Source organism: Bufo bufo, chromosome 8 (genome assembly GCF_905171765.1).
Source record: "Bufo bufo chromosome 8, aBufBuf1.1, whole genome shotgun sequence".
NCBI classification, from domain to species: Eukaryota; Metazoa; Chordata; class Amphibia; order Anura; family Bufonidae; genus Bufo; species Bufo bufo.
The window spans coordinates 60,521,726-60,547,373 of record NC_053396.1 but is presented as its reverse complement, the minus strand read 5'-3'; the positions used below and the strand labels follow the sequence as shown (position 1 = coordinate 60,547,373).

Genomic DNA, 25,648 nt, shown 5'->3' with positions numbered 1-25,648 from the left:
ATGGAACTGACGTCCCCTCATGCTAAGGTATGTTTCTACTGCCCTCATTCCCAGGGTGTGGGGTATTGAGGAATATAAGGCCTCCACATCAATTGAAGCCAAAGATGTACCTTCCTCCAAAGATACCCCCTCCAGGCGGCCCAAGAGATCACTCGTGTCTCTCAGGTATGAGGGCAATGTCTTAACAAAAGGTGCCAAGATGCTAAATAGATCCCTACATTTTGTGTCAGGCTATTGACACCTGACACAATGGGGCGTCCTTTTAAGGGGGTGCCACCTTTGTGAATTTTTGGTAAACTATAAAAGGTGGCTAGAGTTGGGAGTTGGATGTTTTTTATATAAAAAATCAAATCAAGTCCTCTAACTTGGCTTCACGTAATATAAGGACTAATTCTTGCTGAAATGAGCTGGTAGGATCACTACTCAGTTTTTAATATGTGTCTCTGTCACTGAGCAGAGTCTGACACATTGCCTTATAGTCAGTGGTGTCCATCAAAACAATGTTTCTTCCTTTATCAGAAGGTTTGATGGTCAGGTTTTTCTTGTGTTCTAGGTCTTGCAGTGATTTATACTCAGCCCTACTACAATTGAAATCATGTGAAGATGGAGTAAGGTTCAGTAAATCACGACATACCTGGTTGACAAACACGTCTATACATGTAGGGTCCCCCGAAGGTGGAGTTTTAACACTTTTATTTTTAAGACAGGTGAATGGACCCTTACCCTCCTGAGGTGTACTCTCACTCAGTCTAAATAGTAAACGAACATCCTTTAAAATGTCGGGTGATACACCCATCTCTCTGCTTTAACGTCTCTCAATTAACGCAAAATGTTTCCGCCATCTGAGTTTCCTCGCAAAGAGGTGGATGTCTCTAACCCAATTGAAAAGGTTGAAGCTTGACACAGGAACAAAGGAAAGGCCCTTGCTTAGGATACATGTCTCTGAATCCTGCAATGGCTGGCTGGAGAGATTGACTATTTGGTTACATTTCCCTGTGGCCTTGTTATCTGTGACGGTGATTTCTGAAGGCCCCGACTGCGGAGTGGATACGGTGTCTCTAAAAAATCTAGCCCACCACCAGTCTGACCCCCTCTTTGGTTGTTCCTATCACCTCTACGGCCTCTTGTTCTCTGTCGACCTCTGCCCCTACCTTTATTGTAGTAGCCTGCCTCTTTCTCATTTTGAGAGGCATCGGTCTCGCTGGATCTAATATCTGTATCTGGTCATTTGAATTGTGGTGTACTTCGGTCTATAGTGGAGTAGACTCGATTGTCCCTAAAGTCTTGAAGATCTCGGTTAAACTGACGATGCTTACGTTCTTTTAGATGGAACTGGAACTTCTCCAACATATTTTTAAGTTGTAATTCCTTGTTATTAAAATCAGTCTCAGTTTTAAATTTTTGTGTAAGCTCAATCTGATCCCTCAGTTTGTTTTCAAGGGTTACAAGATTGATCTTTTCCTCATCCAGCAATAGTTGCATAAACGTAGCGAGCTCTTAGTCGCTTCCTCCTCCCACTTACTTGTCAGTGAGGTGGTTCTGCATCTATTAGCCGGTGTCAAGGTAATCCTCAATCCCCTAGGCACAATTTTATTCTTCAGGTAATTTTCAATAGACTGTATCTCCCACCAGGAGGTGATTTGCTCCTTATAAACTTTGGTGAGATCTTTAAACGCTGCTTTAAATTAGGGTGCATATTTACTCTGAACTAGGGCCTTCTCAGAGAAGACCTCACTAGCCTCAGAGAGTAATAGTTTTTTGTCAACACCAGTGGAGAGGAATCCAGCCATACTCCAAATGAAATGAAGTCAATTAACACAACCAAAATGAAAGTCTGGTCAAACCGGTGCAAGTGTGTAGTGTCCCACTAGGTAAAGGTGGGCACTACACAAGGGTTAATGTGTTTATTGCATTTACTGTCATGTGTTGTATTTCCCTGTGTTATCTGGGTGTCAGGCCCGTCAGGGTGCAGTTTAGCCTCCCAGGCGTTAGAGGGAGCTAGAGAGCCCTGGTTATATATAGGTAGGCCCAGACAGGGGAGAGTTAGTGTATTCCAGGGGACTAGAGGAGTCACTTAGTCTACCTGAAGCTCCTGAGTCTAGGATTAGCTCAGTTGAGATACCCCAGTAGTAGGACAGGACCTCCTGGGAGAAACCTGCAGACACCTTTGAAAGTACAGCACCGAGTACAGCTCGGAAAATAAGGTACTGTAACCTCAAGCAAGTGCCAATACTGGAGGAAGGATTTTGTACCAAGGATTTAAGCCAGCAATTAGGCATCCGGGCCTTGGGATCCAGCCAGCTAGAATAGCTGAAGGGGATAGAGCAGCATTGCACTGCAAAGTATTCATTGTTTTGCCCTCCAAGTATCTTGCAAGATTGAAACCTGCTGTGAAGTAAACCTGCTGTGCATTTTGTATGACAAAGGACTGCATTATATACCGCTGCAACTGTATGTATAAAGTTGGACTGTTCCACCAAGTAAAGCAACGTTTGGTTTACCAACTGCGTACTCTATTGATTCCTCCTACAAATCGGTGTGCCACCGTTACAGGCACTGGCGTCACAAATCTTAAAGGTACCTTACCTAAGGCACTCAAAACACCTCCAACACCCAGGGCACCTCACACAACATCAGGACTGGTCCCTAACTACAGAGTGTGCCCCAGAGGAACTAGTGTCTACCTCTCCTTCACTGCTGCATGCCTGCCCAGGGTTCTCCTCAGAAAAGTGAGTAACCCTCGATTGCCCATACCGTGACCTCACTGTCGCTATACCCTGCAGGTCTGGCGTGCTGCATAAATTGGCGTCACGAACAGGATACGATCATTCCTGCGCCATTGCGGATACAAAAACTGTGTGTCGTTATTTGCCTTAAAGTGACTAAGCTCTATTGCTTTATTGAAAAATTGCTGGGCCAAAGAACTGTAATAATTTGCGGTGTGAAACTGTGCTTTTTCTGGACTGTTTTACTGTTGTAAAGCCACCGCTTGCTGTCAGTGAATCGACAGCGATTTTGCCCACTTCACCTGAGTTGGATTACAAGTGCGCCTTGTGAAACCGTTTGGCGCGAAAAAGAGGACTTTGGCGCGAAAAAGAACAAGGAGGAAGAACGCCGCCCTGTCTGGAAGAAAAAGTGCCGCCTACCTGAGTCCCGGAGCTACGAGAGACCGCGCCCACCTGCTGACGCTGTATGCAGGACGCTCGGCGCCCGTAGCCACGCATCTCGCGGGATCTGGAGCGAGCATCACCGGAGTAAGTACAGACTTTAAACCTTTGCCGGCTCTTCCAATTACCTTACCGGAGCATTCCCGACCCCTGCCGGGGCACCGGAGAGGATCCCTTTAGTGACCAAAGACTTCACTTAAAAAAGTTATTACCATTGCCGCTCCGGTCCGCTCCATTTAAAGGGCCATACCCATATACTAACGCCATGTCCGCACCTGAGGAAATCGGGCAGGCGGCCCCAGTCGTGCCTTTTGAAGTACCCACAGCCGACTCTAGGGCCCCTAGGCCGCCAAGCCTGATGCCATTAACCATGCCGTATTATTTTGGGGCCCCCTGGTTCCCCCGCTATTCAGGGGAAGACCACAAGTTAAAGGACTTTAGGGAGCAGATACTGGCCTTGTTCCGGCTTTATCCCATAACTGCCGAACAGCAAATGGAGATCCTCTTAGCTCAGTTAGAAGGGGCCGCCCACAGGGAAGTCATGTCGTGGCCCCGCTCTGAGAAGAGTAGCTTGGAAAAGATTTTTGATCGCTTGGGCACCACATTTGAGGCCAGAACGGTATCAGAAGTTAAAATGCGTTTCTTTAGCAGAAAACAGCAGCCTGGAGAGTCGCTCCGCGATTTTGCCCTGTCCTTACAAGAGACACTGAGAGCTGTAGTCCAAGTGGATCCCAAAGAAGCTGAGGATCAGGACCGGACTCTTAGAGAGCAATTCATTGCGGGCATAAGTACTGAGCATTTAAAGGGCCAGCTACGGATGTTGTCAGCTCAACACTGTACATTTTTGGATTTTAAGGAATTGGCCATCAGTATACTAGGCCAGAACCCTGCTCCAGGGCCAGCAGCCTTCACTGAACCTCAGGCTTGTCAGCCAAAGACTGTTAATGTGGGGCCTGCGGGAGTCAGTCAGGCCACCCAAGCTCCAGTCACAGATGTAGTGGCAGCATTGATGGAGCAAGTGAACCATCTTACTCTAAGCTTAGAGAAGGTGTGTAAGAAGATAGAGGAGTGGGAGAGACCACTGTTACTGGAGGATGAAGGCCTTTTTCCTCCGAGGCTCCCACCTGCCTATAGAGATGTATATCCAAAAGAACCTGATGGGCGACCGAGTTACCAGCCCAGAAGTAGAAAACAGCCTGTCTGCCACCATTGTAAGAAATATGGACATACAGAATCAATGTGCTGGCAGTTAAACGGGCAACCCCTGAGGCAGAGGACCGCCCCTCGGGAGGTAGAACAGTAGGTCCAAAGGATCCAAGCTGGATGCCTAAGTATGTAGGATCCCGTCCAAAAATTAATATATGTATCAACGGGATACCCTTTGAAGCCCTCTTGGACACTGGGTCACAGGTCACCACCATTCAAAGGCCTGCCTTTGACAAGTTCTGGGATCCAAGTCTTCTCACCCAGCCACCAGAGTCCTGGCTAGATATCATTGCCAGCAACGGTAAGCCAGTGAAAGTGCATGGGTATTGGGAACCTACCCTTCAGGTGGGAGAAGCCACCTTACCACAGCAAGGTGTGATTGTGGTGCAAGCAGGAGATAAAGGTGGACACCCTGTGATATTAGGGACTAACGTTCTAAAAAATTGTTACTCTGAAGTGCTTGACGCATTAAATCAAACTATATCTTCAGCCTCACCTGCTTCCAGAAGAGTTATTTCTATGACTATTAGTGTGCTGTGTGCTCAACAAAGGTTCGCCAACAAGAACAGAGAAATTTGTACTGTCCGGATGCGGGATAGAAACATAGAATGTGTCGGCAGATAAGAACCATTTGGCCCATCTAGTCTGCCCAATATATCTGAATCCTATGAATAGTCCCTGGCCCTATCTTATATGAAGGATGGCCTTATGCCTATCCCATGCATGCTTAAACCCCTTCACTGTATTTGCAGCTACCACTTCTGCAGGAAGGCTATTCCATGCATCCACTACTCTCTCAGTAAAGTAATACTTCCTTATATTACTTTTAAACCTTTGCCCCTCTAATTTAAAACTGTGTCCTCTTGTGGTAGTTTTTCTTCTTTTAAATATGCTCTCCTCCTTTACCGAGTTGATTCCCTTTATGTATTTAAAAGTTTCTATCATATCCCCTCTGTCTCTTCTTTCTTCCAAGCTATACATGTTAAGGTCCTTTAAACTTTCCTGGTAAGTTTTATAGGGATAACCGGCCGGTAATTCTGCCTCCAAATTCCCAGATCATCCTGTGGTGCCGTGCTGTGTTAGGGATCCAGGGGCAGCACTATCAGGCCTTAGTGGAACCTATTCCCATTGAAAATCACTCCTTCATACGGACAGCCAAGAGCCTGGTGACCGTGTCTCAAGGTAAAGTGCCTGTCCGTTTAATTAACTTTGGTGATCATCCCGTTACTCTCCTTAAACACTGCCCCGTTGCTCAGCTTTTTCAGGTGTCTTTCCAGGATGTGATCCGTCTGCCTGCCACGGAGGCGTTCCAGACCACACAGAGCAGCAGCCTCCCTATGACATCCTGGTGGGAAGAACTACATGTGGGGAACGAATCCACCCCGAAAGAGCAAATAGAGGGAGTCCTGAAGCTGGTGAAGGAGCACCACCAGGCCTTCAGCAAACACTCCACGGACTACGGAGAGGTCAGTGTAATCAAACACACCATACCCACTGGCTCTCATCCTCCTATTAAGGAGAGATACAGACCCATACCACCCACTACTTATCAGTCTGTGAAAGAGATGATACAAGAGATGAAAGACTCTAATATAATCCGGGACAGTCATAGTCCCTGGGCTGCGCCCCTTGTTCTTGTCCGGAAAAAAGATGGCAGCATAAGGTTCTGCGTGTATTACAGAAAAATGTATCAAATCACCCACAAAGATGCATATGCATTGCCTCGCATTGAAGAGTCCTTGACTGCCCTGGGGTCATCAGCCTATTTCTCCACCTTGGACTTAACCAGTGGGTACTGGCAAGTACCCATGGCCCCAGAAGATCGAGAAAAGACTGCTTTCACTACACCTATGGGCCTGTTTGAATTCAATTATATGCCGTTTGGACTGTGTAACGCTCCAGGAACGTTCCAGAGGCTGATGGAACGTTGTTTAGGCCATAGGAATTTTGAGACTGTTCTATTATACCTGGATGACGTTATTATATACTCCAAGACGTATGAAGACCACCTAGAACACCTGGGTGAGGTGTTCCAAGTTCTTACTAAATATGGCCTCAAAATCAAGCCATCCAAGTGCCACCTGCTGAAACCAGCGGTCAAATACCTCGGGCACGTTGTCAGTGCCGAAGGAGTACAGCCTGATCCTGATAAACTTGCTGCTGTCCGCAACTGGCCTACTCCTAACGACCGTGAAAGAGGTGAGAAGCTTTCTCAGTTTTGCAGGGTATTACAGGCGTTTCATGCCGCATTTCGCACAAATTGCAGATCCCATCCAGGAACTCCTGGGGGGGCATCCAAAGAAGAGCCCAAAAACTCCTATTCCTGTTGAATGGAACGAAGAACGGGAAATTGCCTTTCAACTCCTAAAGAAGAAGTTGACTGAACCCCCTGTTCTGGGTTACCCAGATTATCAGAAGCCATTCCACCTCTACACCGATGCCTGTAAAAGAGGCCTGGGGGCCGTGTTGGCTCAAGTGCAAGATAACAAAGAAAGGGTGATTGCCTACGCCAGCAGATCCCTGAAGGGAGCTGAAAAGAACGACCAGAATTACAGTTCTTTCAAGCTGGAATTTCTTGCCTTAGTGTGGGCTGTGACCGAAAAGTTCAAAGACTATCTCGCTGCCACACCATTTGTTGCCTTCACGGACAATAATCCCCTGGCGCATCTGAATACAGCCAAATTAGGGGCACTGGAGCAAAGATGGGCCTCCCGCCTTGCCAACTATGACTTTACTGTGAAATACCGGGCAGGCCGCTCCAATGATAACGCTGATGCTCTGTCGCGGCTTCCTACTACAGAGGCCCCAGATGAATTAAAAGATGCCTGGGAAGAAGTGGAAATGCCAGCATTCTACCATAAATTTGCCCAGCAGGATAATATCCGTACTGAAGATCTCCCTGCTGCTGACCCTCCCTCATCAGATGGTCCTGAGTCCAGAGGCGAGCAAGAAAGATGGATTAAGCTCCAGTCCGAAAGTAGAGTCCTCGGTGAACTGCTTGACTTCCTTACCAGTGGAAAAATCCCTGAGAGAATCCACAGGAAGAGTGCAGACCCAGAATTAGCGAGACTGTGGAGACATCGCCACCAACTATTCCTTCAAAGAGGCCTGTTGCTCAGAAGGAGTCTGGATCCAGTGTCCTGTGATAGAGTGTATCAAATTCTCCTACCACGTCGGGATGCCAGCCTGGTGCTGGATATGTATCACAACCAGTCCGGAGACTTCGGTGTGCAGAAGACTGAGGCCACCATTCGCAGAAGATTCTATTGGATTGGGATGAGAGAAGATATTGAGAAATGGTGCCGAGAATGCACTGCCTGTGCTGTGGGGCGAACTGAACGCCATGACCAGAGGGCGCCTCTCCATCCTATCGTAAGTAAAACTCCTTTAGAACTTGTTGCTATTGACCATGTGAAGTTGGAGCCGAGTCGCTCAGGGTATACTTATGCCATGACTATTGTTGATCACTTCACCAAGTTTGTCGTAGCAGTGCCTGTGAAAGACCTGACAGCCAAGACTACAGCTGAAGTTTTCTGGAAGCATTTTCTACTGCCCTACGGCTGCCCAGAAAGGATCCTCACTGACCAAGGGTTTGCGTTTGAGTCACAGCTGTTCCATGAGATGTGCCTGCTGCATAATTGCCAGAAAGTCCGGACCACTGCCTACCATCTGCAAGGTAACGGACTCTGCGAAAAAATGAATAAGACTCTCATTGAAATGCTGAGAGCAGTACCCCCTGAGACGAGGGGTGATTGGCCTACCCTGTTGCCGCAGCTCATGTACACTTACAACAACACCATTCATTGTTCCACCGGTTACACCCCGTTCTATTTGATGTTTGGCCGACAAGGGAGGTTGCCTGCGGATCACTCCCTGGGTGTGCAAGTGCCGGATGTGATTAACCCACTGCCCAGGACTGATTGGGTAGTGGAGCACCAAAGACGTCTCCTCAATGCTAAGGAGATCGTCCAGGAACGTATAGAGAACGTTCGAGAAAGGCAGCAAAAAGACTATGACCAGGCTGCCCATGCGGAACCCCTGGCTCTTGGAGACAAGGTGTGGTTGAAAAACAACCACCGGACCAGCAAGTTGGACAGCAAATGGGAAAGGATTCCCTATATCATTTCTGCAATCCCCAATGCTGAAGCCCATATTTACCAAGTCTCCAGGGAAGGTAAAGATTCTCAAATTGTTCACAGGAATCGTCTCAAGCCTTGTATGGAAGGAGAACCAGCGGCAGAGGATATGGAACCTGAGTCTTCTGAGACAGAATTGCCAGCTCCACCTATGGACCCTATGCAGGCTGTGGAGAACTTAATCCATGATAAGGAGCCGCTCCACTGGTTCCTCACACCTTGGTTGAATCTAATGGTTCCTGCTCCCGTTCCTGTTAGTTCTCTGTCTCAGGACATCTTACCCCAGAGAGCTCCTGAAGTAGCTCCAGAGGCGGTGAGCTCCTCTGACCTTCCTGAGACCAGGCAGGAAGAACCCCTGCCACTAAGGAGGTCCACCCGTTCTACCAGGGGACACCCACCTGTGAGGTTTGGAGACTACATTATGGGCCCAGGTAGCCCCTCACGGGAAACCCCTGTTTAACCCTTTGAAACCTGGGTACGGACTCATTTATATCCTTTGAGCCTCCAAGGACTTATGTTTTGTTTACATTTTCATGGACTATCCTAGATTATTGATACGCTGCACTAGGTCAGCGCCCCTGTTCCCTTACATTATCCTGAGAGAAGAGAACGACGCCCCTTTTCACCATTCCTTTCAGTGACACTGTTCGTTAATTTTTATATGGTTACTGTGGTGATTGCTGTATGTGCGTGTTCTCATTTGTCTTTCAGGTTGCCGCTTCCAGATGGGCGGATCCTCCATGTTGCGCCGAGGACGGGCAACGTCATAGCGTGGGAGTATGTAGTGTCCCACTAGGTAAAGGTGGGCACAACACAAGGGTTAATGTGTTTATTGCATTTACTGTCATGTGTTGTATTTCCCTGTGTTATCTGGGTGTCAGGCCTGTCAGGGTGCAGTTTAGCCTCCCAGGCGTTAGAGGGAGCTAGAGAGCCCTGGTTATATATAGGTAGGCCCAGACAGGGGAGAGTTAGTGTATTCCAGGGGACTAGAGGAGTCACTTAGTCTACCTGAAGCTCCTGAGTCTAGGATTAGCTCAGTTGAGATACCCCAGTAGTAGGACAGGACCTCCTGGGAGAAACCTGCAGACACCTTTGAAAGTACAGCACCGAGTACAGCTCGGAAAATAAGGTACTGTAACCTCAAGCAAGTGCCAATACTGGAGGAAGGATTTTGTACCAAGGAATTAGGCATCCGGGCCTTGGGATCCAGCCAGCTAGAATAGCTGAAGGGGATAGAGCAGCATTGCACTGCAAAGTATTAATTGTTTTGCCCTCCAAGTATCTTGCAAGATTGAAACCTGCTGTGCATTTTGTATGACAAAGGACTGCATTATATACCGCTGCAACTGTATGTATAAAGTTGGACTGTTCCACCAAGTAAAGCAACGTTTGGTTTACCAACTGCATACTCTGTTGATTCCTCCTACAAATCGGTGTGCCACCGTTACAGGCACTGGCGTCACGAATCTTAAAGGGACCTTACCTAAGGCACTCAAAACACCTCCAACACCCAGGGCACCTCACACAACATCAGGCCTGGTCCCTAACTACAGAGTGTGCCCCAGAGGAACTAGTGTCTACCTCTCCTTCACTGCTGCATGCCTGCCCAGGGTTCTCCTCAGAAAAGTGAGTAACCCTCGATTGCCCATACCGTGACCTCACTGTCGCTATACCCTACAGGTCTGGCGTGCTGCAAGTGTATTGGGCTAAACCCTTTAATCCAATGAAAATTCACAATATGGGTAGCTAGATAATACTTAACATTTAATAGTATCAAAAAATAAAATAATAGGCTATTAGATATAGATAAAAAAATTCTTAATATATGCAATCAGAATGCTGCCTATACAGAATGTGGGCGTGCACGTGAGGATGTGACGTGCTAGTGGGTGAGGAGGGAGGGCCATGGGAGAGACAGGAGGAAGGACGGTCTACGACAGGTGAGGGAGCGGTTATCCCCATGCTCACACACATGCTGCACATGCTGCACAGTCGCTGCTCAGTCGCTGTAACGGCCCCGTAGGGAACCACCGGGACTGTTTGAAGTCCATCGCGCTGCCCTGGAGATAGCGGCCTGAAAACCCACGCCGCATTGTGCCGCGACACTGAGAGACAGCCTATGCAAGCCTATACAAGCCTATGCAAGCGAATTGTGAAGGACATAGGAAGGCGAGCGGGGCAAGCTCGGGCGGGACGGCACCAGCTGATCACAGTTTCTCCAGCCAGGCAATAATCTACAGACGTGAGTATGGGGAGCCAGCGAAATGCTGAGCTCTGAGGAAATCTCCGCACCACTCCCAGAGGATTCAAGAGACTTGAGGTATACTCCTAAAAACTGTCATTAAGCCTTATTAAAAAAAGGACCGGGAGGGGTTGTATATAGTTATTATAAAAGAGAGACACACTGGGTCTGTCGGGAGAGTTTGGTTTGATAATCTGCATATTTCCTAGTATTTCCTTTGTATGATAAGTAGGGCATAAAACATAGACACTGACTATATCCGGGAAATGTACCCTGCAAGGTGGATTGGGACATAGGAAAAATCCCCACCTGTAAACAGGAAGATTCAAACTACGGAGGAAATAGTGAATTTAAAAATTAGTTGGATTTGCCGGTCCTAAATGAACCTGAAATGTAGGGCAGACAAGGACATATATATTTACTAAAGGAAGACTAAACATACTACAGCTGAAAAATTGGAACAGGCAGAGCCACAAACCTGTACAAATATATGTGTTCTTTTTTTTTTTTTTTGTGGTCTCTTTTCTCTTTTTCTTTTTTTTTTTTCTCTTTTTCCCCATTCTATAGTGGTGGTACGAAGGACAATTATAAAACCCTGGGGACCCCAGAGTGTGTCCCTCTCCTCTCCCTTGCCGGAGTTCCACCTCTCTCTCTATCTCGGGTTAACAAACTAAATTGGAAGAGAGAGATTGTGAAGGGAAGGAAATTCAACGCCACTCTTTACCCCTTTCCTATATGTCCTTACAGTGAATGTTAAATAGGGGAAGCACTATTAAAATTATCGCTTTAGTAGGAGCAGATACGATTTCTCTTGGAATCAGAACGAGTGATACCCTATAATAGGGAGGGGGGGAGGAAAAGAAGGAGGAAAAAAAAAAAATATATATATTAACAAACACTCGGGTCTTAAAAAGGGCATTAGATATCCTGAGTAAAGTCGGATAGAAAAAGAGAAAGAAAAGGGAAGAAAAGGGGGAGAAAGAAGGGAGGGGGGAGAGAGAGGGAGGGGGGAAGGAGAGAAAGGGAGAAAACACCGTGTAAGTCTCCAGTCCAATACAGGACAATCCCTGTCTTTACAAAGTCTGTATTTATCTGTTGGAAATAAAAGGCCAAGCTGGGGAAGAGAATCAGAAGGAAGGTAACTAATATGAGCAGAATGACAAGCAGATCAACTAAGGGAGGACCGCCTACTACTCCAAGCAACATAACAGCAACAAGTTCAATAAGACCCTTCGTGACCAGAGGAGAAAGTCCACGAGCCCTGGATATACAGGGGACAACAAAGCAACAACAACAAGTAAATAAAGCAAAAAGGATTGAAAATAAGAAGTCTCAGAGTGAAACATCTAGAGAAACCTCTATGGAATCAAGAGACGAGGGGTCTTTAGCAGGGGGACTGGAAAGCAGCAGAATGGACGAACAAAGAACAGATGCTCAGCCCCTCTCAAAAGGAGTAATGGCAGAGATGCTACAAAAATTGGAAAACACAATAACGGGGGAAATACAAAATCTTCGGATCGATTTTGGCCATATGCACTCCAGACTTGAATCAGAAGAAGAACGGATAGAGAAACAAGAACAAGAATCAAACCGATTAAAAGATCAGATAGAGCAGATTCAACTACAACAGAGGCATACTCTCTACAAACTAGAAGATCAGGAAAACAGAAATCGGAGACAAAACCTGAGGATAAGGTCAATACCAGAGAAGAAGGGTGAAGACCTCAGGACAATAACACAGATGATATTTAATCCACTATTGGGAAAACCGGCAGAAAACCCAATCATGATTGAACGGGTACATCGAGTCGGAAATCCGAAAAGAGGCTCCTCGGAGCGACCCCGAGATGTTATAATAAGGTTCCGATTTTTTGTAGACAGGGAAGAAATCTGGAAAAAGCTGAGGGGACAACCCCAGATAGTTTTTGAAGGGGTAAATCTCCAGATTTTCACCGATGTAGCCCCAGAAACCCTGGCCAGGAGATGGTTGTTAAAACCACTCCTAAAACAGATGATAGATTTGAATATCAAATACACCTGGGGATTCCCTGCCTGCTTAATTGGGACAAGAGAGGGGAGATCAGCAACATTGAGATTTCCCGAGGACTTAAAGGAGTTCTGCAGGAAATTAGACATTCGGGAGCCCAATCTCCCGGGCTGGAGTTAGGGGAGGGGAGGGGAAGAGGGAGAGAGAGGGCCCTTTTTTGGAGGCCCCCCGCCCTCTCCGTTCTCTCACTCTCACTATCCTGACAGATCTTTGGTCATACCATGCCACCTCAGGATCTTTCTCTTGGATGGCCTAAGGTTGCAATTCGTCTCCCACCTCCCCTTTTTTTTTTCTTTTTTCCGTGAAAGATAGGGGGGGGGCACCTCAAATCTCACCCAGAGCGATCTGAACCAAGATATGGTAGTTGGTTCAGGGGTCTTTAATAGGCCAATTGGGAAGGGGGGAGGAGGGCGGGGGGGGGGAAGGGGGGGAGGGGAGGAGGGGGGGAAGGGGAGGAGGGGTGGGGGGAGGGAAGATACCCTATCTCACCAAAACAATCAGAAGTAAGCGTAACCTGAAGAAAAGAAAAATTAAAGATGCCAGTAATTAAATGTCTATCATATAACGTAAAAGGCCTTAATAGTCCATTTAAGAGGCATAAGGTCTTAAAAGAGCTGAAGAGGTATAGGACAGACATTGCCTTCCTACAAGAAACCCATCTTACACTGGGATCAAATATAAGGCTATACTCCCCCGATTTTCCTACATGGTATTATGGAGATACCATCTCTAATAGGGCCAGAGGGGTAGCAATTGGAATAGCAAAGGGGACACGGTTTGTTGTAACAGACAGACTGACAGACCCAGAAGGGAGATTCCTTTTCATAAGAGGAAAATTGGAAGAGGTGGATTATACCCTCGTAAATATATATGCGCCAAATACCTCCCCGATGAAATATCTTTCGGGAATATTAGGGAAATTAAAAGATTTCGGGAGGGGAAAGATAATATTGGGTGGTGATTTAAACTTCTGTATGGACCCAAAGGTGGATAAGACACATCAGACATCGGAAACCCAAGAAAAACAACTAAGAAAAGTAAAAGATAGCCTACATAGAAGCCAACTAGTAGATACATGGAGGATCTTTAATCCGAGCCAACGAGACTTTACATTTTATTCCCATGTTCATGGGAGCTACTCTCGGATCGATCACATTTTTGTTGAACACAGAATGTTGGAAATGGTGGTCGAGACGAGAATAGAGACCATGACGATATCCGATCACGCACCTATTAGTATATCTATAAATATCTCAGGTAATCAAAGACCCTATCAAAATTGGAGACTAAATGAGGAACTACTGATAGAAGAAAAAAGTCTATCGAGGGTTAAAAAAGAATTAGAAGAGTATTTTAAGATAAATGAGACAGATGAAATTTCTGTAGCAACATTATGGGACGCCCATAAGGCGGTGATAAGAGGGGTTCTGATCTCTGAAGGAGCAAGAAGAAAAAAAGAAGAGAAAAGCAAAAGGGAAAAATTAATAGAGGAGATCTTCAACCTAGAACAACAACATAAGATAATGGGAAAGCAAAGAGATTTATACCTGAACCTAGTTGATAAGCGGAACAAACTTAAAGAACTAATGGATCAGGAAACAAGAAGGGATTTTAACTTAATAGCAAGAGAAAGATATAAATGGGGAAATAAAACAAGTAAACATTTGGCTCGGATGGTAAAAAAAAAGAAATCAAGGAACCATATAGAAAAAATTAAAAATGAGAAAGGAGAGGTTTTACACACAACAAAAGACATCGCAGAAACATTTCGACTATATTATGAAAAACTCTACTCGGTTGAACAAAAGAATTGGCAAAAAGGAGAGAAAGAAAAAAAGATCATAGCATTCTTAGAAGAATCAGGAGTACCAAAAATCAGTCAAATAGATGCAGAAGGGATGGACAGGCCAATCACGGAAAATGAAATCGAATTAGCACTAACAAGCTTAGCCTCAGGTAAAAGCCCGGGCCCAGATGGCTTTACAGTAATGTATTATAAAAAATGCAAGGAGATACTCGTACCAAGGCTTTGTCAGTACTTTAATGGCCTCGGAAAGGAATATAATTTAAGTAAGGAGGCATCAGAGGCAACTATTACCATCATTCCAAAGGAGGGCAAAGATATGGGAAGTTGCCAGGGCTACCGGCCGATATCTTTGCTAAATACAGATTTAAAATTATTTGCAAAGGTATTGGCCGGGAGAGTTAGACAAGAAATGACAAAATTGGTGTACCCGGACCAGACGGGGTTTATCCAAGGAAGAGAGGGAAGAGACAACGGAGTAAGAACACTCCTGATAATTCAGAGAATGAAGGCGGTGGGGTCCCCAGGTCTACTCCTGTCGATAGATGCAGAAAAAGCATTCGACAGGGTAGACTGGGGACTCATGCTGCTCACTTTGAAGGAAATGGGGTTTGGGCGGAGGATGATGGAATGGATTGCCACCCTATATAGATCCCCCACGGCCAAAATAAAAATAAATGGTAGCCTCTCCCAAACCTTTTTAATGAAAAATGGAACAAGACAGGGGTGTCCTTTGTCACCACTCTTGTTTGTGCTATCATTGGAACCCCTACTGGCTAGGATTCGTAAATGTCAAAAAATAAAGGGGGTCAAAATGGGAGAGGAGGAACACAAACTCGCTGCTTTCGCAGACGACGTCCTCTTCTATTTAGAGGAACCTAAAACATCAATCCCAAACCTGTTAAACTTATTCAGCGATTATGGAGAATTCTCAAACTTTAAATTAAACATCACTAAAACGGAGATCATGAGTATAAACATAAGTAAGGTAGATGAGCAACTCCTGAAAGCGAGGTTTCGGTTTGCTTGGGTTAAAGAACTCAAATACCTAGGGATACTGCTAACTAAATCAATCAGGAAAACCTATGCGATAAACTTCATCCCCTTACTAAATGAAATTAAGACAGAAACAAAGAGGGTGGAAAACAGAGTAATTTCATGGATAGGACGAATTAACTATTGTAAAATGGTTATCTTACCAAAAATCTTATATAAATTTCAGATGATCCCTATAGCCCTTCCAAGAACACTGTTCTCTGCCCTTAGAAAAGTAATTATGAATTACATATGGAGAAATAAGAAACATAGGATATCACTCCAGACGTTAAAACAACAAAAAAAAAGGGGGGGACTAGCGGTTCCGGACATTAAGGGATACTATGACGCAGTGGTATTGACAAGGGTGGTGGAGTGGGCCAGAGCCAATAAAGAAAAAAGGTGGGTAAGATTAGAAAATGAATTATCACAGGTGAGGTTGGATAAGATAATCTGGAACCCCCCTAAATTTAGGACACTGGAAAAAAAAAATTTACACGAGTTAACAAAAAATGCACTTAAAATATGGGACACTGTTTATAGGAAAACTGAGAAGGTATATAATTCACCTCTTATAGCACTGAAAAATAATGATTATTTTGCACCAGACAAAACACAGGTAGGGGGAAATTGGATTAAAAAGGACACGGCACAATTAAGGGATATAATAAATGAAGGCCACATTAGAACACTACAGGAGTTAGGACTCCAAAAGAATTTAATGGAAATTAATGAATGGAGGTACCGGCAGCTAAATCATTTTGTCCAAGAACTCCCACACCCATTGAGGTCAGGAGACCAGTTATCAGAACTGGAAAAAATATGCACCATAGATAGATCCAAGGGAACCACCTCAAAGCTATACGGGATTTTATTAAAGATGGAGGAGCAGAGTATACCTCCATTCATTAAAAAATGGGAAAGGGAACTTGGGACACAGAGAGATAAGGTTACAATAGAGAAAATGTTGGCCCTGACACACTCCTCTGCGGTGGACAGTCGCACTGCGGAGATGAATTTTAAATGCATAACCGGGTGGTATATGACACCAGATAAATTAAGAAAATTTAAAGAAGGGCAAACAGGAGACTGCTGGAGGGGATGTGGATCACTAGGAAATATGGCCCACCTTTGGTGGGGATGCCCTAAGGTTAAGAGGTACTGGGAAAAAATATTGTCCTGTGTGGAAGAGATTACAAAGAAAAAGATTGAGATGGACCCATGGGTTGTCTTATTCCATGGAGGGAAAGAAAGTATAAAAAACTATAGGAATACCCTTGTACCGCACTTATTGAATGCCGCAAAGAGATTAATCCCAAGGGGGTGGCAAGAGACGGAGTGCCCTCCAATTTGGGAATGGATCGATGCGGTTGAAGAAACCTAAAAAATGGAAGAACTGAAAGAGGGAATAGAGGGCAACCACATTTTACATAGTACGAAATGGGACAACTGGAGAATCTTTAAGAAATCATGGAGCTACGCGGAAAAATTAAGGGAAGACTTTTAAAAAAAAAAAAAAAAAAAAAAAAAAAAGTTATCCTAGGAAAAGATAGAGAAAACCAGAGATACAAAGAGATTGTTTGTGGTGAGATAGGTGGGGGGGGGGGGGGGGGGAGGGTTAGGACAAGGGGATAAAATGGTAATGGTATAAAAATTAATCATATAAGAAGAAGCAATACTAATGATGCGAAACCAGAATAGAGATGCAATGGGCTGGCACACAGAACATGAGCATAAAATGCACACTCTATGAGGTGGAGTCTGAAGTGAAAAAAAAAAAAAAAAAAAAAGAATGCTGCCTATAAGTCTCCTGTTGGCAATGTGCCAATATAGGAGTAAAGGAGGGGGGGGACCAAAAAATGAGGGATAGAGTAAGGATAGATCGAGGAAAAGGGATGCACAGTAAGAGGGACACACTGCTGGGTCAAAGGCCCTAGCAGTCCCTAACGCTAGCTCCTAACCACTCTATATCCTTCCACTAACCCTACGTCCCCCTGCCTAAACGTGGACTGCCCAGCTTTGTCCGAAAGATAGAGTGTGGTCCCAAAGATCTAAAAAGGGCAAAATCTATCAGTCAAAGGAGGGCGAGAGATATGGACTGACAAAAAAGCAGATATGAGGTAAACTAAGCTATGTAACAGTGTGGTAAATTAAACATGCATAGTCCTCTGGGGTTAACAATGGATCCCAATATAGGTAAACAGAGAAGATGTCCCAGATATGGACTGACGAAAAAGCAGATATGAGGTAAACTAAGCTATGTAACAGTGTGGTAAATTAAACATGCATAGTCCTCTGGGGTCAACAATGGATCCCAATATAGGTAAACAGAGAAGATGTCCCGACGCGTTTCCTTGAAGGTTGACAATTCTTCAGGGGACTATAACCTTTAGGTGTATAGGTCACTATTTCAACTGGATTAAAGATAAATATAATTCATCACAAATTCAGTCAAGTGTCTCAGACTCTGTAAATATAGCCCTAAGATAACAGGTCTACAACCAATCACGTGGTATACAGAAATCCTCAGACCGATAGATTTTAAGTCACTCCAGTCCAAGTGGCTCAAAATCCCCAGTGGCCACCTATTTCAGGGTCACCAGTTACATTGGTCATCAATCAAGCAGATTTCAAGTCACTCCAGTCCAAGTGGCTCAAAATCTCCAGTGACCACCTATTTCAGGGTCACTTTTCAGACACGGTGTACCAGATAGACCACCGGTATGATCAGAGTCCATGTAAAAGGCAGTATAGATAGCCTGGATTGAATTGCACTCAGAGATCATAGGAAAGCTGGCTCTCCAGTATTAAATCGGCTTTCTTGGTGTATTATAACCCACCAACTTATGTTCACAGCCGTTCAATACTGTGTGCAAAGAAAGCGCTAGACAGCGATGGTATACAGGCACAGAGTCAGCTGAGTACTTATCTGTACAATCATGGTGAATCGACTGTTCACAGAAAGGTGCGGATATCACTCCTTGGCATCCCGCGTGTGGCAGCAGCAACGAGGGTGAGTTTGCGGCTCATTTAAATAGCCATCCTGTTCCGCCCATTCCCCGCCCCGTGACGTCATCCACTCATCTGATCGGGTCATGTGACAACAGCACGTGATCATTCCCCGGTCAGATGACCCGGCAAAGGTAGGAGGCGCTCGGCAGTCAGTTCTAATCATGGCAACCGCCCAAGCAACATTCGTCTCCAAGGGGTGGAGACAGCGGTCAGTGAGCTATCAATCTTGCGGCCGTCACAGCCATAGCGCCACCTCGAAATGCTCGCGAGAGGGGGTATCCGGATGCTGTCCTAAGGTCAGCGTACAGAAGAGCCTGTGGGAGCAACACGGACGAATTACTATACCCTAAACCAAAAACAACAACAAGTGGCCCGATACGCCTGATAGGCACTTTTGATGGTGCCTCAGATAAAGTTAAACGGGTACTGAAAAACCATTGGGAGGTTCTCTTGCTTGACCCTGATATTAAAAATGTTGTCTCAGAGACAGCACAGATCACGTATCGTAGGGGCTTGAGCCTCAAGGATCGCCTAGTCCACAGCCACTTCAGCGAGGACCAGGAAGGTGGAGAAACATGGCTCCGGCGTCCTATTGGCAGTTTTCGCTGCAGTGGCTGTGTGGCGTGCCCGTATATTGCCCAGGGACGCTCATTCTGTGGTAATGTCACTGGTACCACGTACCAAATTAGCCATTTTGTGAATTGCCGCACAAGGGGCGTGATATATAAAGTTAACTGCATATGCGGCCTGGAATATATAGGCAAGACTACCCGTGAGCTACGGCGGCGGGTAGGTGAACATTTGGGCGACATTAGAAATGGCAGAGATACACCGTTAGCAATACACGTGAATACTGTACATGGGGGTGACACCTCTGGCCTGAAATTTATGGGAATTGAAATGGTCCAAAGACCAAAACGAGGAGGTGACTGGGATAGGAGGGTTTTACAGAGGGAGACTTGGTGGATCTTTCCACTCAAAACGGTGGCTCCGATGGGGTTAAATGAACAGTTGTCATTTAGCTGTTACATAGATCCCTAAATGACCATGTGGACCACCACTTTATGGGCCCACCTTTCTCCCTCATCTACACTCTGTGTATACATCTGTGACCCTCCATATATAATCCTATTGTCCCTATTCGGTTCCTGTTTGGAATTTTGCTGACTGTAAAGCGGGTGCATCCCTTAGCTTAATCAAGCCAGCTATTTTGAGGCTCAGCCATAAGAACTTCAATATACAATCCCGGGATCTATGACTCTATGGATCGCTGAGATATGATTTTATTGTTCAATGTATTTGGTGGACCTGTTATGTCCGCTGGTTCCACTGAAACATTGTAACGAACCCACACTTCAGTGACGTTGACAACCCTGAACAATTCGAGGTGGCGCTATGGCTGTGACGGCCGCAAGATTGATAGCTCACTGACCGCTGTCTCCACCCCTTGGAGACGAATGTTGCTTGGGCGGTTGCCATGAATAGAACTGACTGCCGAGCGCCTCCTACCTTTGCCGGGTCATCTGACCAGGGAATGATCACGTGCTGTTGTCACATGACCAGATCAGATGAGTGGATGACGTCACGGGGCGGGGAATGGGCGGAACAGGACGGCTATTTAAATGAGCCGCGAACTCACCCTCGTTGCTGCTGCCACACGCGGGATGCCAAGGAGTGATATCCGCACTTTTCTGTGAACAGTCGATTCACCATGATTGTACAGATAAGTACTCAGCTGACTCTGTGCCTGTATACCATCGCTGTCTAGCGCTTTCTTTGCACACAGTATTGAACGGCTGTGAACATAAGTTGGTGGGTTATAATACACCAAGAAAGCCGATTTAATACTGGAATGCCAGCTTTTCTATGATCTCTGAGTGCAATTCAATCCAGGCTATCTATACTGCCTTTTACCTGGACTCTGATTATACCGTTGGTCCATCTGGTACACCGTGTCTGAAAAGTGACCCTGAAATAGGTGGTCACTGGAGATTTTGAGCCACTTGGACTGGAGTGACTTGAAATCTGCTTGATTGATGACTAATGTAACTGGTGACCCTGAAATAGGTGGCCACTGGGGATTTTGAGCCACTTGGACTGGAGTGACTTAAAATCTATCGGTCTGTGGATTTCTGTATACCACGTGATTGGTTGTAGACCTGTTATCTTAGGGCTATATTTACAGAGTCTGAGACACTTGACTGAATTTGTGATGAATTATATTTATCTTTAATCCAGTTGAAATAGTGACCTATACACCTAAAGGTTATAGTCCCCTGAAGAATTGTCAACCTTCAAGGAAACGCGTCGGGACATCTTCTCTGCTTACCTATATTGGGATCCATTGTTGACCCCAGAGGACTATGCATGTTTAATTTACCACACTGTTACATAGCTTAGTTTACCTCATATCTGCTTTTTCATCAGTCCATATCTGGGACATCTTCTCTGTTTACCTATATTGGGATCCATTGTTGACCCCAGAGGACTATGCATGTTTAATTTACCACACTGTTACATAGCTTAGTTTACCTCATATCTGCTTTTTTGTCAGTCCATATCTCTCGCCCTCCTTTGACTGATAGATTTTGCCCTTTTTAGATCTTTGGGACCACACTCTATCTTTCGGACAAAGCTGGGCAGTCCACGTTTAGGCAGGGGGACGTAGGGTTAGTGGAAGGATATAGAGTGGTTAGGAGCTAGCGTTAGGGACTTTTAGGGCCTTTGACCCAGCAGTATGTCCCTCTTTCTGTGCATCCCTTTTCCTCGATCTATCCTTACTCTATCCCTCATTTTTTGGTCCCCCCCCTTTACTCCTATATTGGCACATTGCCAACAGGAGACTTATAGGCAGCATTCTGATTGCATATATTAAGGATTTTTTAATCTATATCTAAGGGCCTATTATTTTATTTTTTGATACTATTAAATGTTAAGTATTATCTAGCTACCCATATTGTGAATTTTCACATCGCATATGAGGTAGTGAGCTGGAAGGCTGAAGTTACGCTGCAGTGCTGACAGGCGAGCAGCAGCAGGGTGAGAACGCTGAAAGCGCACACAGACGGCCCGCACTTTATGCAGCAGCTCTGACATATCAGGGTAATTTTTAAGGAACCTCTGCACCACCAAATTCAGCACAAGCGCCAGGCAAGGGATGTGCTTCAAACAATCTAGTCCCAGAGCTGCTACGAGATTTCGCACATTATTGCACACCACCAGGCCGGACTTGAGGCTCACTGGCACCAACCACTTATCGGTCTGTTGTTCAAGGCCCGTCCACAGCTCCTGCACGGTGTGGGGTTTGTCCCCCAACCAGATACGTTTTACAACTGCCTGCTGTCGTTTACCCCTGGCTGTGCTGAAGTTGGTGGTGAAGGGGTTACACTGACCCAATGAGGAGCCGGTAGAGGATGAGGAAGGGGAGTAGTAGGAGGAAGCAACCGCCATAAGGATTTTAAAACTCTCTGTCTCCACCAGACGGAATGACAGCATTTCAAAGGCCAGTAATTTTGAAATGCTGGCATTCAGGGCCAGGGATCGTGGGTGGGGAAGGGGGTCCTTCCTCTTTCACTCCAGTGTTTGGGAGATGGAGAGCTGAACGCTTCCGTGGGACATTGTGGAGATGCTTGGTGACCCAGGTGGTGGTGTTGCTGGCAGATCCTCTGTTTGCGGGGTGGCAGGTGGCACTGTCACTCCAGAGGTGGATGAAGAGGCCGTGACTGCAGCAGAAGAGGAAACAGGAGGAGCCAGAGACCTTTTTTATTTTTTGAGGTGTCTACTCCACTGCAGCTCATGCTTTACACTTAGATGCCTGGTCATGCAGGTTGTGCTCAGGTTTAGAACATTTATGCCTCGCTTCAGGCTCTGATTGCACGGCGTGCAAACCACTCATGTCTTATTGTCAGCACATTGTCTGAAGAACTGCCACGCCAGAGAACTTCTTGGAGCTGGCTTTGGTGTGCTCAGTCCCTTGCTGAGGTGGGCAGTAGCAGGCTTACTGTCTAGGGATGGCCGCTCCACTTTTGCACCCTGCTTCCTCTTCTGCTGTGCTGGTGGCTCTGTGCGACCACCGCCTCTTCCTTCAAACTACACAGGTCACTTGCATGACCTTGATTCCCTGTGTGGTCGAGGATCTCATCGTCCTTTACATCATCTTCCACCAAGTCTTCACCCCTGCCCTCCTTGTCGGTCTGCACACTTTCGAAAGTGGGTGGTCCTCCCATGTACTCATCTTGAAACATAAGTGGTTGGGCATCGGTGCACTCAATCTCTTCCACTTCTGGGGCAGGGCTAGGTGGATGAACCTGGGAAGTCCTGCTAGCAGAGTCATCAAAAAGCAGAAGAGACTGCTGCATGACTTGGGGCTCAGACTGCTTGGCTGATTTGCAAGGTGGTGAGGTGAAAGACTGATGGACATCGGCTACAGGTGCCAACTCTGATCTTTCAGCAAGGGACTGCGTGGGAGAGAAAGTAAAGGAACTGGAGGCACTGTCAGCAACCCAATAACAGAATAGAACACCAGTATCTAATGCGTGTATCTCACACTGACAGTGTTATGCAAGCGGGTTAGGACCCAATGCGCCACTGACTGGGTATACTCCGGAGGGGCGTAACTAAGCAGCTACCTGGTATTCACTAGAGCCCCTGATGGTGGGGATAGGCTTGGGCCGTAGGGTAGCTGCCAGGTGCCCCTCCTTAGTAGTCCCCAAGTCAGTGGCAGCTGACCAGGGGGTCAGAGTGCTCGGTGCAAGCACCAAGGGGACGTACGAGGCCTGGAGGTACGGGTCAGGACAGGCGGCAATCAAGCGAAGTTAGCAAACAAGATCCGAGGTCAGGGGCAGGCGGCAAACAGGCAAAGTCCATAAACGAAGTCCGAGGTCAGAGGCAGGTGGCAGAAAGAAAAGTCCAGGAGTACAATAGCAGGATTCGGTACACAGGAAGGCAGACAAGATAAACACCTTTGCACAGGGACTAGACAGGCTAGACACTGAGGTTGCTCAGGCAACTTCCTGTAGTAGGACGTGCCTTTAAATACCTGCTGCAATCCAGCTATAGGATGCTGAGACAGAGGGCGTGTGTGTGTTGTCTCTTAGGTGAAGAGAGACACACCCATGCAAGCTTCAACACTAATGCAAGTCTCCAGCAGGAAGGAAACTCTGGCATGGAACATATGTAGCAGAGTTAAGCAAGTTGCTGCCCATGTTTGTCAGCAGGACGACAGGAGGAAAAAGAGGGAGCCCGCCGCCCGTGCCTGTGGTTAGGGGCAGTGGCGCCAGCACGGACTGCTGGCCTAACAGACAGATGCAGCAAATTCAGCAAATTTAGTTTTTTGCCCAAAATTGTGTTTTTTTTATAACAGAATAGACCACCAGTATCTAATGTGTCTATCTCACACTGACAGATGAAGCATAGGCCCCTGATGTAGGGTATTGCCAAAAATGGGTGTTTTTTTTTAACCCAGAATATTATTGCAGTATTTCAAGCTTGTCTTTCACACTGACAAATGCTGCAAAGGCACCAGATGTAGGGTATTGCCAAAAATGGGTGTTTTTTTTAAAACCAGATTATTGCAGTATTTCTAGCTTGTATGTCACACTAACAAATGCAGCATAGGATGCAAAATTAAGTATTTTGCCCAAAATGGGTGTTTTTTTATAACAAAATAGAACACCAGTATCTAACTTGTGTATGTCACACTGACAGATGCAGCAAAGGCTGCAAATTTAGTTTTTTGCCCAAAATGGTGTTTTTTTTATAACAGAATAGATCACCAGTATCTAATGCGTCTATCTCACACTGACAGATGAAGCATAGGCCCCAGATGTAGGGGATTGCCAAAAATGGGTGTTTTTTTAAACCCAAAATATTATTGCAGTATTTCTAGCTTGTATCTCACACTGACAGATGCAGCATAGGCTGCAAAATTAAGTATTTTGCCCAAAATGGGTGTTTTTTTTAAATAACAGAATAGAACACCAGTATCTAATGCGTGTATCTCACACTGACAGATGCAGCAAAGGCCACAAATTTAGTTTTTTGCCCAAAATGGGTCTTTTTCAAGCTTGTCTTTAAAGGCACCAATTAAGCGCCATTAACTCACCGAACCCGAACTTTTACTGAAAAATTTGGGTTCGGGTCCAGGGTCCAAAAATCCTAAAGTTCAGTACAAACCCGAACTTTACAGTTCGGGTTCGCTCAACCCTACCCATTACCTGTGATCACCATGGTAGGCGCATAAAAGAACATCGAAAGTTGATAGAGAAGATATCCAATTGGATCGTGGACGTGCGATCCGGCAGAAGTTATCTAGAGTCAACAAAGCGGCAGCAGGGCCTCTCCTGTCTAACATTTCCTAATCCAAAATACCGCAGTGACATTCCCTGTAATTTTTTATTAATCATTCCAATAACAGGGCATCTTAAGAGTCCTGTATTGTTATTTATCGTCACTACCTCCCCGAGTCGGGAATGGGAAATTGCCCGCGCCCCCTACATTACTTGGATGCTTCCGCTCTAACAACTTGTCCCACATTTCCGCTCGATCACATTTCAGACATTGACCTCCCTTGGATGTGGTATCCCTTTCTCACGCTCCCTCTCCCGCATGGAACCCTGATCACCATGGTAGGCGCATAAAAGAACATCGAAAGTTGATAGGGAAGATATCCAATTGGATCGTGGATGTCACGGGGACGTGTGACATGGTGGAGCAGTATGTGTGCACACGCTTATACGTACTGACTGATGGGTCTGCCCACTTCAACTTCTGGGTCTCCAAATTGGGCACATGGCTTGAGCTTGCCCTTTACTCCTTGGAGGTGCTGGCCTGCCCTGCAGCCAGTGTATTGTCTGAACGTTTGAGGGGTAATAGTTCAACTATGGCAGGTGCAGTACTATGAAGTGCCTTTTGCGCTGTGGCATTAGAAGAATTTTGGTATCTCTGACTTTTAGTCTAACCAGACTATCTATTACTCTGTAATTCATCTAGTGAAGTTCT

General features: G+C 45.8%; 1 protein-coding gene across 3 annotated transcripts in view; it reads right to left on the bottom strand.

Annotated features, from left to right (window-relative positions):
- Positions 1 to 25,648, bottom strand: part of LOC120977724 — a 660,911-nt gene that overhangs the window by 326,445 nt on the left and 308,818 nt on the right. The gene's annotated exons all lie outside the window — the stretch shown is intronic.